The sequence below is a fragment of the Lynx canadensis genome, chromosome B3 (genome assembly GCF_007474595.2).
Source record: "Lynx canadensis isolate LIC74 chromosome B3, mLynCan4.pri.v2, whole genome shotgun sequence".
Taxonomy (NCBI): Eukaryota; Metazoa; Chordata; class Mammalia; order Carnivora; family Felidae; genus Lynx; species Lynx canadensis.
This window is the reverse complement of record NC_044308.2, coordinates 101,073,318-101,089,014: the sequence shown is the minus strand read 5'-3', so window position 1 is coordinate 101,089,014 and position 15,697 is coordinate 101,073,318. Positions and strand designations below refer to the sequence as shown.

The following is a 15,697-nucleotide window of genomic DNA, read 5'->3' as shown; positions in this document are numbered from 1 at the left end:
GACTCTTCTGTTTAAAATATAAATGCAATTAATTTGCAGTATTTATTTAATCTTTGTATACTACTGTCACAAAACTGAAAATAAGTGTTAGGTCATTATCAACATACCTCAAACTATTTTTGCATGCAATGAATTGAAATGCTAAAACCAAACCAAAAAAACCAAACAACCCACCCTCAACGTTCTTTGAAGCTTTGGCCCTTCCCCACCTCCTACTATCCTCTGCACAACCCACCACTATCTTTGAAGTTGGCTCATCTGGTAACAGACTTACTGGAAGCCATAGTGCACACCTACCACTCAAAGAGTTACTTGTTGTCCATGTGACGGATTTAATCAGTCCCTTGGTCTCTCCAACACGCAGCTGTTGGTGAATTCTTTTTTGCTAGTGTAATATTGCAAGGGTCTGAGGTTAAGATTAAAGCTGCCATTAAATTTTCATCTTGTTCTTCAGGAAGATCATTTTCTGGAAGTAGCACGTGTATACATTTGTAAGTGGCAGTGCCACAGAGATATTTTATCTGCTACATCAGATCTCTGGTGTTCAGAAGGAATGGCTCGATTTAATAGAAAAGTCGGTAAATAACCCAAGTTGTTGGATCTGGGCAAAAGCAGGTCACCTAGAATTATTGGTAAAAAAATAAAAATACGACCCCCTTTGGCAGTTTTATGCTACAGATGCTGCGTTTAAGATGACAGCATTGAAATACAGAAAGACATGTGGGATTTCTAGAAAGTCTGCCCATGTCCAGATTGTCTGGCCTCTGCAAGTCAAAATGTCACTTCTGAAACACATCATTTACCAGTCCTTCAGCAAAACAAACAACCTTTAGAAAAGTCCCCCACAGCACCAAAGAGGTAGATAGTAATAGAGTAGGAATGCCGTTATGATCAGGAGAGAATAGAGTTTCAGGTATTGCCAACTTTTCATAAAGGAAACAAAAAAGGAAAGGGAACTAAAATTGAGTATCAGACAGAAAAAGGCTTTGAAACAACAAAATGAACTTTTGACAACCAACCCTAAGTATGTATCCTGGAGGAGACGCTGGGTGTGGCTGAGAAGACAGAAGGTACTGGTAAAAAGTAGAATACTTAACCCATTCTGTGAAGGATAATGAGAACTCTGAGGATCGAGGAAACATTCTAAAGATTAATGCTTTGTTATAGTCACTGTCAGGTCTCCTACAAATTCTATATCTGAACCTATAGCAGGAACCATTTTACAAATTTCTACTGCAGGTAAACAAAGTGTGTCAAATGTTCAAGCTCATTTTCTAAAGCACAGAAAAAAAAAAAAAAACAGACATTAAACTTCTATTATTCCTTAGGAAAGAATTCTACTGAGCTGAAGGTGTTGCTTGTGATCCAATATTGGAAATGGTTGGGTCCTGGGGTCAGACAATCTGGGGAGATTCCATGCTTTACCACCTCCTGGCTGTGTTACCCTGACTGAGTCAATTTCCTTGAAGCTTCAGATTCTCATGAGTCAAATGGGGATAGATTCTCATATGTCAACACTTTTTCACAGTGTTGAAAGAATAAATGTGAATTATGTTGAGCCTTTAGCAAAGAGTATGTCACATAATAAGTTCTCAATAAAATATATCTGGGATTAGTAGAGAAAACACACTAGAACTCTACATCCTAATAAGTGGTATGAAATTATTCTTATCTAAGGCAGCAAAGTACTATGTTAGGAGCATTTTACAAGAAGACATAGATCTAAATGTAGGATAGATTTGGAAGACAAAGATTATACTACATAATAACAAATTCCACACCTTCTTTGAAAAGATTGTGATTCAGTTACAGATTGTTTAGGGAACAACATGCTACAGTCTTAAGGTTCTGTAAAGCAATGGAGAAATGAATTCATACCTGTAAATATGAGCCTCTCTCTTTTTGAAAAATGTATTATCATTGTTTGGGGATGAAGTCTAGTAACTTGGGAACAAAAAAGCCAGGTTTCAATTTTGCTCAATCTTTTTTAAAGGATAATTAAAGGCTTTGTCTTAGTTTAACAATTATCGAGTTCCTTGCAGAGGGTGGAAATTTGACTCCATATCTACAAACTTACCTCGTTATAGGCAAATAGCTTAATTTCCTTATTAACCATCTTCCTCATTCATAAAATAGCACACTAATATTTACCTCCCTCACAGGGTGTTGCAAGTTTTTATTAAGGAATGTTTGGGTGATTAAGATCCTTAGATGAAAGGAACTGTCAAATAGAATTATCATTTATTTTTGTGTGATACGAAAGGGAAAAGACTTTGAGATGCTATTTCTGTGGCAAAGGCCAATAAAAATATGCAGATCTATGCATCTGATTGCCAACAAATAGCCAGTAAAATGATTCTGTTTGGGAATGATATGAGAGGTTGCATCAGATTCTAATTTTAGAATGTTTCCTTTTTAAGAAAACATTTCCTTTCCTTCTCTAAACACCTAAGTTAGCTACTGATGAAGGAAGAGAATTAAAATTCCCCTCCACCATCACAGAATTCTACCTTTGGTCTTTACCTGGCGATCGATCACAAGGACTCCTGTGACATTCAGAGTTCATTCTTTTTAAGGTCAAGTTAAGGGGAAGTATCTCCAAGGATAAGAAATTAGAAGTTAACAGTAGGAACAGGAGTAAGGCATTTCTCTGTGTTCACCCTTTTTTTTCCCCATCTGATTATTTTCCCTTTCAGTAACATCTTTTGCATCAATAATTCTTTCCTCTTCAGGGAAAATGCCTCAAACCTTACCATTGAAAGTGAAATTTTAGTACACAGAGGCACAAGGATTAGAAAATACCCAGTTACACAGTGATGTTTCCCCCTTACCTTTTCAATGGCTAGGGCAGATTTGAAAGACTATTGCAGGGTTTGATGATGCTTGGGAAACAGTGTAGACTCCTGAAAAAAGCAGAGAGCAGGCCAACGTATTTCTAACCAAGTTGTCCACCCCACAGACTTAAAGACACATCTAATCACATGACTGGCCTGCTCAAAACCACCTTCCCATGGCCCCCCCACAGTCTACAGATCAGGGCTATGATTTAGGGGCTCTTTATAAACCAGCAACAATCTTCATTACAGCCTTATTGCCTGCTGCCCTCTTTACCCCAAACCCTCAGCCTGAAGTGCTTTTTCCCAACCTCAAACTTATCCTTCCAGACTAAGCTCAAAAGTTATCTCCCTCATCATCCCAGAAAGCAAGTTACTATCTTCTGTGTTGTCATAGTATTCATATTCAAAAACCTTTGTGCATTAGCACCTGTCACATTCATATATATACAAATATAACGTTTATATAGCATATATGAAATAGTATTGATATATTTATTTTACTATATGTATTACTGGAATTTAAATTATTTAAACTACACTACATTTTTATAATATATTCACATTATTTAAACTTCATATACTTATATACATTATTTCTCTAAATTGCATTTTGTCCACATATTTATATACTTTTGTATAAATATTTTAATTAATGAAATACATTAGATATTATTTAAGTATATCTATATGTTTATATAAGTATATATTCATGCTTTATGTTTCATTATTATTTACTTAGCATTTTATTCATATATTTACATTTTTATATTTAGAGTATGCTCAATTAAATATTAAATTTTAAATAAATACATTACAGTAAAACCTTGGATTGTGAGTAACTTGTTCTGTGAGTGTTCCACAAGATGAGCAAAATAAATTTTAACTTGATAAATGAGCAATGTCTTGCAATACGAGTAGTACCTGACACAGAACGTGACATGATCACAACTGAGCCAATGGTTCTTGAAATTCGCTTTGATATACAAGTGCTTTGGATTACAAGCATGTTTCCAGAGCCAATTATGCTTGAAAACCAAGGTTTCACTGTATTTGATATCCTGTCTGCCTCAAGCACTAGGTTTGTGTGAACTCCTCTGGAAGAATTCAGAATGAGATTCAGACTCAACCAACACAATAATAGCTACCTTTATAGAGCATTCACTCCATGCAGATAGTGAGGTCAGTGATTTGTGCACATTATCTTGTTTAATCTACACAAGCATCTAATAAGATGGGTGCTACTACTAGCTATATTTATACATGAAGAAATAGGAACACCAACAGATGAGGTAACTGGCCCTCAGTACTAAGTGCTTAGTTAGCTTTCAGACCCAACTTTGATCTTGACTCCAAGACCTGGACCTTGACTGGTAGGTGAAGGGGAAACATCATGCATATGTGAATATGCATCACAGCAGTTAAGAGAAAGGGCTTGGGAGCCAAATGACCCAAGTATAAATTCCTATTCCATTATCCCATAGTGATGTGGTTCTAGAATATTCTTCCTGTCTTTCACAGGCCTGCTGCATGAGAGAGACTGAGATGTAGAGCAAGTGCTAAGAGGGAAAGGAAAACCACGTCAGCGGTTAATAACAGTAAACTCAGGCTTTGTAAAAAATTGACATCTATACTTCCCCATGGACAAAATTAGAAAAAACACTGGCTATAGATTAAACTTGAAATTTCACCCATATATGGACAGCTTATATCCTCACATTCTTGCTACTCAAGAACAGGCACTATCAGCATCACCGAGAAGCTTAGGAGAAATCTAGAATGTCAAGCCCCACCCCAGACTACAGACTCAAACTCTGCACTTGGACAAAGGCTCTTGGGTAATTCTTACATACAATAAAGCTTGAGAAGCACAGGTTTTGATCATTCTCGCTTTCTGCCCAATATCATGGTTCTAAAGACTCTTTCTGAGTTTCCATTGTTATTCCAACAACTTGTTTCTAAGAGACTGATTATAAGAGAAATGTGGAGGTGAGGTGGTAACCCAAGAATCAGATTCTAATATCAGGCTTGTTACAAATAAGCTGTGTGACTGCAGCCAAATTACTGTCTCCATAACTTAAATCTTACTTCGACAACAAGTGTTTTTTGGAGGAAAAAGATAGGAAAGATGGAAATTAGCATAGATTATTATAAGGTTACTTTTCAGATTCAAATATTCATTAAATAAATATTAATAAAAGTAAAACACAGACCTAACACTTGTGAGGATTATGTCTCTGTCTTAATCACTGCTGTATTTGTTAGCATGCAGTAGTTGCTCAAATATATGTACCACGAATGAATGAATGAATGTTCACTCTTACCTCTCAGAAGTCTTTCCCAAAGCTAGTAGCACCTTCTGTCCTCCTATCATAAGTCTTACACATATTGACACAAGACAATGTAACAAATTTTTCTTCAAAAGCACTTATAAAGTATTCATTACTTTGCCAACTAATAATATTTCTGCAAATTTTCTTCTGTACGTATATGTCTTTCACATAGCTAAGGTCACAGGGAACATAGATTTGAAGTCTGCATATTTCTTTATTATCTTAGGGCACAGCTACATAGTAGGCTTTCCATAGACATTTGTGAATGTAAAGCAGCTTTCATAATTATTTTAGGGCTGCAGAATATTCCTTGAAGTTAACGTACCCCAACGTTTAAATCAAGGTCCATAATGTTGAACATCTTGGTGATTTCTCATTTTTTTACTACAAAAAAAAAATTCTAGAGTGAACATCTTTGAAAATGCATATTTGCGGGTCTGGTGAGTGATATTTCTTTGAAATTCATTAGAGTGGGTTGACTGGAATAAAAGCTATGAGCATCTTTATGGTTCTTGTTACGTACTGCTAAATTTTCTTTCTAGTTCCAAAATTCTAGGATTCGTAGAGAATCTCACATTCTCAAGTGGCTACAGCAAAGACTAGAAGCCAGCAGCCAGCTACTGGTGCCACCACAGTCCTAGAAAATGGCAAAACAGACATTCCCACATTCTTTTCTTTCATGGATGATTAAAACAAAATGGAAACCTTGTGCTAGAAATTGGCTTACAGCATCCAATGGAAGAAATATCATGTTACACAAATGACCAGAGACTAGTTGGATAAACAAGATAAACTCAGAGTTGCATTCTTTCCCAGAATCTGAGTGGAACGCTTTGGAGCATGGATTCACAATTCTGTTTCTAGCCTATTTTTAAAATATCGAAGAGAAGGACCAGATGTCACAATGAATTAATATCCTAGACTTTTAAATCTGGAGACATAGGTTCAAATTCTCCCTGGTTGAAAGTAAATATGAGTTTTCTGACTTCTTGGAGATCCCTTATGGATATTTCATTCACCCCCAAACTTGACAGTTGAACAGGATGATCCCTGCATCTTCTTTTTCACTGCGACCCAAGGGCTGGAAGCTCAGAAGAGGTGAGGCAGGTGCCGTAACTAAACTGAGGGAGGAGTCATCTTCGTCTCCTATCTTCTCATGTATCTTCAATGTAAAGTCAAAGGCCATCAAAGTGTAGCTGCAGAATCCGTGGGCATGGCTATGGGGCCGCTGCCGTTCATCCAAGTGGATCTAATGAAAGTAGTCCCCCCGCAAGTTTCCCCTCAGCAACACACACCTCTGTTCTCAGGTCAGTTTCTGAGGTCTCATCACAGAGACTGTGGCTATGTCATTAGCAGTCTTATGCACCGTTGCCATTTCTTCTGGAAGGTCCTCCTGCTCTGTGAAGGTTATGTACCCTTTCTTTGTGCCCTCACCACATCCTTCTCCCCGTCATAATATTTGTCTGACTTGTAATCATGCTGTACCTGTTGGTTCCCCCAGCTGGTCTATAGACTTTCCCCCTCCACCCACCCCCGAACAGAGTACGCGCATACATACCCAGGTCTCCAGCAGAGTACATACCTGCGTCTAGACGCATCCTCTGACCTGAGTCTCTCAACATCTCAGGAGGATGTTCTGAATCACCCTGGAAACCCTCTGAGACATCTTTCTGAAGAGAAGAGCAGTTCGGATGAGGCTTTCCGATGTGACCTGCGATGATGGAGTGGTCTCGGGCTCCCTGCCAGCTGAGCATCTCAGCACAAGTGAGCTAGACTTCCCCCAGAAACTCCACACAGATCCTCACAGGAGAAGTGTGACTGGTATGCTGATAGGAAGTGACAGGTGATCTGTCTCAAAAAGACAAGGGAACAGAAGGAAGGATCATCCTTTATTTGACTGATGTCAATATGCAGCCCAGGATAACTCCACTTCAGGAAAACCCAGCCTGAGGAATTTGGGGTCAAAGAAAAAAAAAACTCAACTACATGCACAACTTTATATCTGCTTTCTTTTTAGTTAAGTTGGGTTTTTAATTTAAGGTGTGTTTAAATGGATTTTTAAAAAGGCAGAGGGAGCACATTCCTTCACATGTCTCTCTTCTGACAGTGTTCCTATGGGATCTCTGAGTGAAGAAAGCCTGGCTGATCCCAAATTTGCTCAGTAGGTGGGCTATGCACTTCTCTTTTGACACATGCTTGAAAAAAAATCATGTCTTTATGGCATAGTAAAGACGATTGAAAGCATTCCTTCTCCCCCCACTCCAGACACCTAGGAATGAATTCCTCATCATTGAGGAAAAGTCCAGAGAAAAGAGCAGCCACCCAGGGTAGAGAAGGGAACCCAGAGAGCCAGTCAAATCAGACCTGAAAAAAGACCAGCCTCTTGCTGCCAACCTGCAGTCACAGGTAAATCCCAGAGAACCTCTTTTTGTTTCATTTTTTCCTGAAATACAGAATTCAAAGTTCCTTCTCTGAGCCTCACTATACCCTGATATCTGGGATGATTGCATCCCACCTCTCTTGAGCTTGGGTGCTAAACTTTCTTCCCAGAGTTGGGTTTTTAAAGAAAACAGGTTTAAAACTGTCAGCAAGGGAGGAGAGAAGTCCAAATCACTCTCATGCTTGAACCTGTGGGCCAATTTGTTTGTAATTGGATTGGTATGCAGCAAAGATAGAGCTGACCGGGGGAAATGCTCCATGGCCCCCCCTCTGGAGGGGATATTTTTCCTGATGCTGATCCTCAGTCCAGCACCAGCCCCCAGTGGGAGAGAGGCAGAGAGACCCTGACCATGGAAGAGAAGGGCCAATTGTGTGCAGCAAACAAAACAAAAGGACGTCAGGGACAGCCCCTTGAAAGGAGGCAGGACCCTTCACCAAAATAGACCCAGAAAGTAGAGCACACGTTGCAGGGTCTGTGTCCAAACTCAGAGACTGTGGGCCAAGGAGGAAGGTTGGATGAGAGCAAGGGGGGAGGAGACAGTGCTAGAGAGGGTTCCAACAAGCAACTAACAGCAGCCCTTGCCAGAAACCTGAGGAAAATGTTTTTTTTTTAAATAAAATGAAGTTGCTACCACTTCTATCGCCTCCTCAGTTGAGCCTCCACAATCCAACTGTCAGCCAGTCATGTAAGTTCCACCTCACGGCCAGCGTCAGTGGCAGAGGGAGAAAATGTGGATTTGGGGAGAAACAGATCAGGGTTCTAATCTTGGTTTTGCTACTTGCTATTGAGGAGATTTGGGGGCAAGATATTTAGCCCAATGGAGCCTCAGTTTTCTGGATCTGTAAAATGAAAATAACTCCTACTGGAAGGCTGGTTTAAAGGGATCTTGAAAGTTTGAAGAACCATACTGGATACCATTCGTTGTCAATCAGCATTATCCTGACCCCTTTCATAGGTTCCCCTTTATCTTGGGTGCTAGATGTCTGGGAGCCACATGTCCCCAAACTTCGTTTCCACCAATGTTCTGGATATAACATGTTTAATAATAGAATTCATTCGTGGGATATCTGTAAGGCAGAAGAGAGCAAGAGCCCCATCCTTCTCTCAGCACTGGTCCAGGGTGACAATGTGAGCTTTAGCAGATGTGACCAGCGTGGCAGCTGGCTGGTCTCTCTCACTGCCAGGCCCCAGCTTCAGGGTTGTGGGTCAGTTGTGATTTCCCACAGCTACCTGGAAGCCTGTGATGGCAACCCGAAAGCAAGGAGCAGCCCACCCTACTTTTTTGACTCCAGGCTTTTCTGCAATCTAAAAAGCACTGGTATTAGTTTTCTACCGCTGTGTAGCAAATTACTACAAACTTAAAGCAGCCTGAAATAGCATGTGTTTATTACTTCATGGTTCTGTAGATCAGAAGTCAGGTGGGCTCAACAGGGTTCTAGGTCAAAGTCTCACCATGCTCAAATCAAGGTGTCAACTGTTGACAGGGATCTTATCTGGAAGGTCTGGGAAGAATCTACTTGCAAACTCATTCAGGATGTTGGCAGACTTTATCTCCTTGTAGTTTGAGGACTTAGGTCCCCAATTGTTTGCTGGCTGTCAGAAGGGTCTCCCATCTCCTTAAAGCCATGCACACCCTTCCCCAAGCGGCATCCTCCACTTTTAAACCAACAATGACACACTGAGTCCTTTGCCCAACATGGCAGCCAGAGCAGAATCCATCACACCCAATCCCCTCACACTTGGACTCTGACTCTCTTTTCTCCTCTCGGCCAGACAAAGCACCCTGATTTTAAGGGTTTGTGTGATTTGATCAGGCCCACCCAGGTAATCTCTCTTTATGGGCCAGGAGAAGCAATAAGAGTGCCAAGGAAGGATGGACCATGATCAGATTTATATTTTCACACAACAAGTATTTACTGAGAACTTACAATGAAGGTAGAAAACCCACCTTGGTACTGGGAATAGTGCCATGTAACATCACATAGTCACAGGAGTGATGCATCAGCATATTCGTGGCTTCTGGGAGTTGGGTGAGACATCTTTGCGGGAGCATTTGAGGAATTCTGTCTACTGTAACACCTAATTCCCTCTATTAAATTACATTCTTCTTTGAAAAGCCTAGAGGGGTTTTGTTTTTCTGTACTCAACCATAAGTGATCTGAGATCACAGTCTGCAAACAAACTCTGACATGAAGAAAACAACACTTTATAATACTCTTACCCTTGGAACTTTGTGGACTCTTACCCAATAAACATCAGTTCAACAAACAGTTGTCTAGCAACTGCCGTATGCCAGGTTGTGCTACGTTTAAAGGAATCAAAAAGGGTAAGAAACCCTACCGTTATGGTCTAATGGGAAAAAGAGACACATGAATAGAGCTTTTTCAATGTAACATGTCATCAGAGATGATAAGAAAGATTAGGTTCAAAGTTGAGTATCATTCATTTACTCAAGAACTATTGATCTGATATCTACTCGGGGTCAAGCATTGGCTTAAGTGCCAGTGACTTAAAGATCAATGAGGCATATTATTGCCCTAGAGAATCTCAAAGCCAGGGGAAGAATCACTGGCCAGACAGCACTTTTATTGTCAGAAATCACAATAAACTTCTGTGTTTTAATAACAGATGCAATTTTTGACTTTTTGCTAGTAAACCCCAACTATGCTAAATACTTTAGACATATTATCATATTTAAGTATGTTAAATTAAGTCTGTTACCTTAAGTCTGAAAGTAAGATGTAATTATTTTCTGAAGTTTACAGAGACTAGAAACCAGCCGCTTTTCTAGGATAAGATTGATCTGGGTTTGCAACCCATATAGACTCAATTCTCACACCCCTTGTAGAGGGTATCATTGGACGTCTAATGTTCATGTTTCTGCCCAAAAATCCTTCAGGATCCTTTTCCACTACTTTTGTGCTGCCTGCCCCATCGATCCCATGAGACAGAAAACTTCCTGCAGCCAGAACCTGCCCTCTTTCCTGGGGAACTATCTTCTGAGTCTCCTGTACCCACACAAATGGAGAGGGCAGTGTCTGGGAGTGCATGTTCCCTGGGTGGTCCTTAACCAGTAACTGATGGAAGTGAGAGTTTGAACACACTAGTTCCTTTGCCATGGTCAGGAAAACACTGACACTTGATTTATAGAGTTCCTGAATCTGCCTGCAGATGGGGCAAATTGGATCTTTGGTTGGACTTCATGATTGCAGTTACTCGGCTTCCTCCCCTCCCTGCCCTCCACCCCCCACCCACACCTTTCCTAGTTTCCCCTGGGAATTTCCTTACAAACATTTACACACAGATCTGAGTCTGCCCTAAGACATCTGCGCTCTGACATTTATACTGCACTACCATGGGAACCAAGGGATGAGGGTGATTAACTCCATTTGGGCCAGTTGGTGAAGACTTTCCGGTTATGAAAGATAAGCAGAGGTCTGCCAAGATGGCAAGTGGGGAGAAGAGCATTCCAGGCAAAGGAAACTTCACACACAAAAGCACAGAGACAGGAAGATGAGGACAAGTCAAAGGATAGATTTAAAAATTGGACATGCTGGGGGTGCCTGGGTAGCTCAGTCCGTAAAGCATCGGACTTCAGCTCAGGCCATGATCTTGTGGTTTGGTTTGTGAGTTCAAGCCCTGCATGGGGCTCTCTGCTGTCAGCACAGAGTCGGCTTGGGATCCTCTGTCTCCCTCTCCCTCCTCCCCTCCCCTGCTCTCTTGCACGCTGTCTCTCTCAAGAATAAATAAACATTAAAAATAAATACAAATAATAAAAATAAAAATTGGACATCCTGGAGCAGAAGGTAGAAGGAGCTGAGGGGTCTGCCAGCAGTTGGAGTTCCCAGGTTGGGAGAAGCACCTGAGGGTGCTAAAGAAGGATGGACCATGATCAGATTTATGCTTTCACACACCAAATACTTATTAAGAACTTACAATGAAGGTAGAAAAACCCCCTCAGTACTGGGAATATTGCAGGACCAACCTGATCTGTGTCCCTCGTGGACTTATAGAATAATCTTCTTCTGTCCAACACAGCACCACTAAAGATGTGTGCCCATTTAAATTAGCTAAAGTTGAAATTTAGCTTCCCAGTCACATTAGCCACATTTCGAGTGCTCAATAGCCACATGTGGCTAGGCTTTTCCATGGCTCAGTGCAAAACATCCTCAGCCTTGCAGAAAGTTCTATTGGACGATGCTAGTCTAATTACATCAGAGGATAGCTATGAGTCTTCCACCTAATTTAAATTTTTTTTAAGTTTATCTATTTATTTTGAGAGAGAGAGAGAGAGCGAGCAAGCAGGAGAGGGGTAGAGAGAGAGAGAAAGAGAGAATTTCAAGCAGGCTCCCCACTGCCAGCGCAGAGCCCAATGTGGGGCTCAGACTCACAAATCATGAGATCATGACCTGAGCTGAAACCAGGAGTCAGACGCTTAGTGGACTGAACCACCCAGGTGCCCCTCTTCCACCTAATTTTTAATTTGTATGTGGCTATCGCCTACTTAGTCTTTTTTAAAAAGTTGCTCCCTGTGCTTTTCCTTTTTATACAGAAGACTCTGAGGATTCTTTTGATTGCACAACTGGGCCTCTGCACAACCACCTGCATTTGGCAATCAAATTGTAGTCGTGGTTGTCAAAAGACCAGGATTGCAGAAATCCCTTTGAAAGTGCACGTGGTCCTTTTATGTGCTGGATGAGGGAGATATGCTCACACCTGCCTGCAGAACCCAAGCAGTGGAGTCTGCCTGCCTCCATCTGTTCATAGTGTTCATTCTGAATGGTTGGAGCTCAAAGCCCATCCTGTAAAAGCAAAACAATATTCAGGAAAAAAGCTCAACGTGAATTCCTTGCCTGGCATTCTCCCATTTCCAGGGCCACAAAAATGGAAGCAAAACAGCCACTAGCAACAGTAATCTCTGAAATCTGTCAAGAGATTTAAAACTGATGATTGTTTAAAAATTTTACATGATGGGGCACCTGGATGGCTCAACTGGTTGGGCATCCGACTTCAGCTCAGGTCATGATCTCACTGCTCGTGAGTTTGAGCCCCACATCCGGCTCTGTGCTGACAGCTCAGAGCCTGGAGCCTGCTTCAGATCCTGTCTCACTCTCTCTCTGCCCCTCCCCTGCTTGCTCTCTGTCTGTCTCTCTCTGAAAAATAAATAAACATTAAAAAAAAAAAAACATTAAAAGTTTTACATGACGTCTTTCTCTGACTTATTTCACTTAACATAATACCTTCCAGTTCCATCCACGTTGCTGCAAATGTCATGATTTCATTCTTTCTCATTGCCGAGTAGTATTCCACTGTATATAGAAACTACATCTTGTTTATCCATTCACTGTATGTTAGCCAATTTGACAATAAATCATTTTTAAATATATAAATAATCACTCGTTACTAATTTAAACAAATTTTTACATGATAAACTAACAGGAACTGGAACTTTTGTTAAAGAGTCATTTCCCTGTAATTCATCTATGTTCTTACACGAACCAATGAACAACAAAGTGTTTCATGATAGTCTAGAATAAAGCCATCAAAAACATAAAAACTGGACTATGTAATCAAATATTTTAATCAAAGTGTCACTGTAGAGTAATTTAAACCTAACCATTCTGAAGTACGCAGTACAAATCGTAACGACTGTGGCACTCAAAAACTAAATTCACTCTAAAGAGGCAACTTTATATTCAGTTGAGTAAAGATTATGTCTCCCTATTCCTGATACGATACAGTTTTTAGGCTCTAAACAAACATTGCCAATCTTATGAAAGCTCTTCTATTACAACGATTAGAGGGGTTGGTTACGCATAAGGGAAGAGAAAGCACTATTTTTTTTTAAATAACAAAATGTCAACTTTCCAGGATTTTTAGTAGCCTTGATTTCTGATAAACTGGGAAACACTGGTAGACTAGTTCCTAAAGGCCTGGATCAGCTACAGAAACTAGGGGCTAAGTAGCAGAGATTGTATTATTTCCAGGGGAGAGAAGGTATGGCTGCAATAAATAAGATTGCTCTTACACATACTTTGTTATGTTTTGTTTCTTTCATTTTCTTTGTTTTTTTTTTTTTTTTGTTTAGCTCTCGGCTGATTCTGCTGCCCTGCCACTGGCACGCAAAAGAGTACAAGATATTCCCACTCTCCTCTTTGTCTAATTCCACAAGCCTAAGGAGGCAATAATGACCAACCTCTTGGAGTTTTCCAGTTGATTATAGAGAACAGCATTGTATTCCGCAGTATACTCTGGCCGCCCTGCCACCAGATGAAAGGAAAAGCATAAAAGCCCGAGCAAGCCTGGGACTCTGCCTTTCCTGCCGCAACATGCCATCAAATGCAGCCGGGGCCCTCCACGGAGGCAGCCATTCTGTTGTTCACGTTCACCGAGTTCAGCTGAGGATGTCTGAGATCAACAGGTGGCCTTGCTAATGGAACAGATTCGCTCATTGTTTGTGTGTTTAATGAATCATTGAGTTACTGATCAGCAGTGAGCAATAGAAGCTGTTCAAACAGAAAAGAAGCCCAGCCGGGAGGTGGTGCCGCCACCACGCTCCTTTGAAGCGCTGCTGGCCCCACGGGCTGTGAGGGAGGCTTAGGGTTTACTCCCTCCGGTTCCCAGAAAAGCTGGTAGCAAGAAGAGGGTATTATTTCTAATTGGATGATGAAAGTCAGCTCCGGGGACAGAGACCAAAGGGCCAAACGTAAAAAGGGGAGGAAGTGAAAACATCTGAATCAAAAGGTTGAGGTAAAACCAAGAGACAGGTGTTTGCAGTGAACCGCGCAATAACCCTCGTCTTGCCTCCCTCCCCAGGTCCTCAGGAAGCAGCCAAGTGGGGAAGGACAGCAAGGAGTAAGAAAAAGCAAGGCTGAGGATTCGGAAGCTGATTTCCTTACAAAGAGTTCATGGTACAGTGGAAATTCTCTGTCTTATCAGGAGGCAAGGCTGACCTTTCTTTGTGAGATTCCCACAAGTTGTACCAGGGCCTTTCTTGTGAGTAGAATTTGACTGAAGATATGCCAGAATGGCATTACTGGGCCATGCGTGTCCTTTTGCCTCCACAGATAAGACTTTTCATTTGTCACCATTTGAAGTCTGAATTTTAAGCAGATTTGTAGACTAGTGGCTCATATCCATCCACTCGTTCGGCTGTATCACCTGTCTTATCCCAGGGGACTTTCCAGAATTATTGCCTTCACCATGAAGTGACGTGAGTTCCCCAATTCAAACCTGGGCTTCTTTAGCATTTTTACTTTTCAAAAAACATATCATAGAGAAGATAAATAGATTGGCAAGGCTTTTTTATGTCTTTCCCAATGCTGACTGCAATCGGTTTATTGACAACATATTTAAAGTCATTTGTACCTCTTCAGTCATGATTTCCATCATCTTCTTCTGGATTTGGTGGACCTGTAGGTTCTGAGTGCGAGAGGTCTTCCAAATATGATCACACAACAAATGAAGCATATAACTATTCGTAGTCTTGATATCGACATGAGTTTCAGTCATGGCCTGACATTTTCTCGACCATGGAGCACATTTTTCATGGGTAAGATCCATGTCATACAAATTGGGTAGGCAGTTTTGCCTTGAATATCCTCAGTAATTACTTCGGATTTTCTAATGCACATTCATCATTCTGCAGAGCAGGCCTCACTTTAACAAAATGACCTTTGAGGCAATCAGATGCATTTTGGTTCCTTGGGTCCCTGAGACTAACAATTTTCTGTTTCCTATATCAAACATGGCTGGTGCTTTCACATCATTTCAATCTTCCTTAGAAAATGGTTCTTGGTTTCCTTTTGCCACCTTTTGTGGGAAGTTTTTTTTTTTTTTTTTTTAAAGGTAGGGAACATATGAATGATATAACAGAGGGTAGTTTGGTGAGGAGAGCACTGCTATGGGTTAAGTAAGGTGGGTCTTAATTTCAACTCTGCCACTGTCTCTGGAGTACCATTGGTCATATACTTTCCATGGTAGAGACTGGCTACCTATTCACCAAACCTCTTTCCTTCCCTCTCCAACACACAGCTAAACCCAGGTCCCAGCTTTCCTCATAGTCAGATGTGTCCATATGACAGGCTCCA

At 40.9% G+C, this 15,697-nt stretch overlaps 1 pseudogene; it reads right to left on the bottom strand.

Annotated features, from left to right (window-relative positions):
* Positions 1-14,712: 14,712 nt before the first annotated feature.
* On the bottom strand, positions 14,713-15,395 carry LOC115517074 (annotated as a pseudogene).
* Between the last annotated feature and the right edge of the window lie 302 nt (positions 15,396-15,697).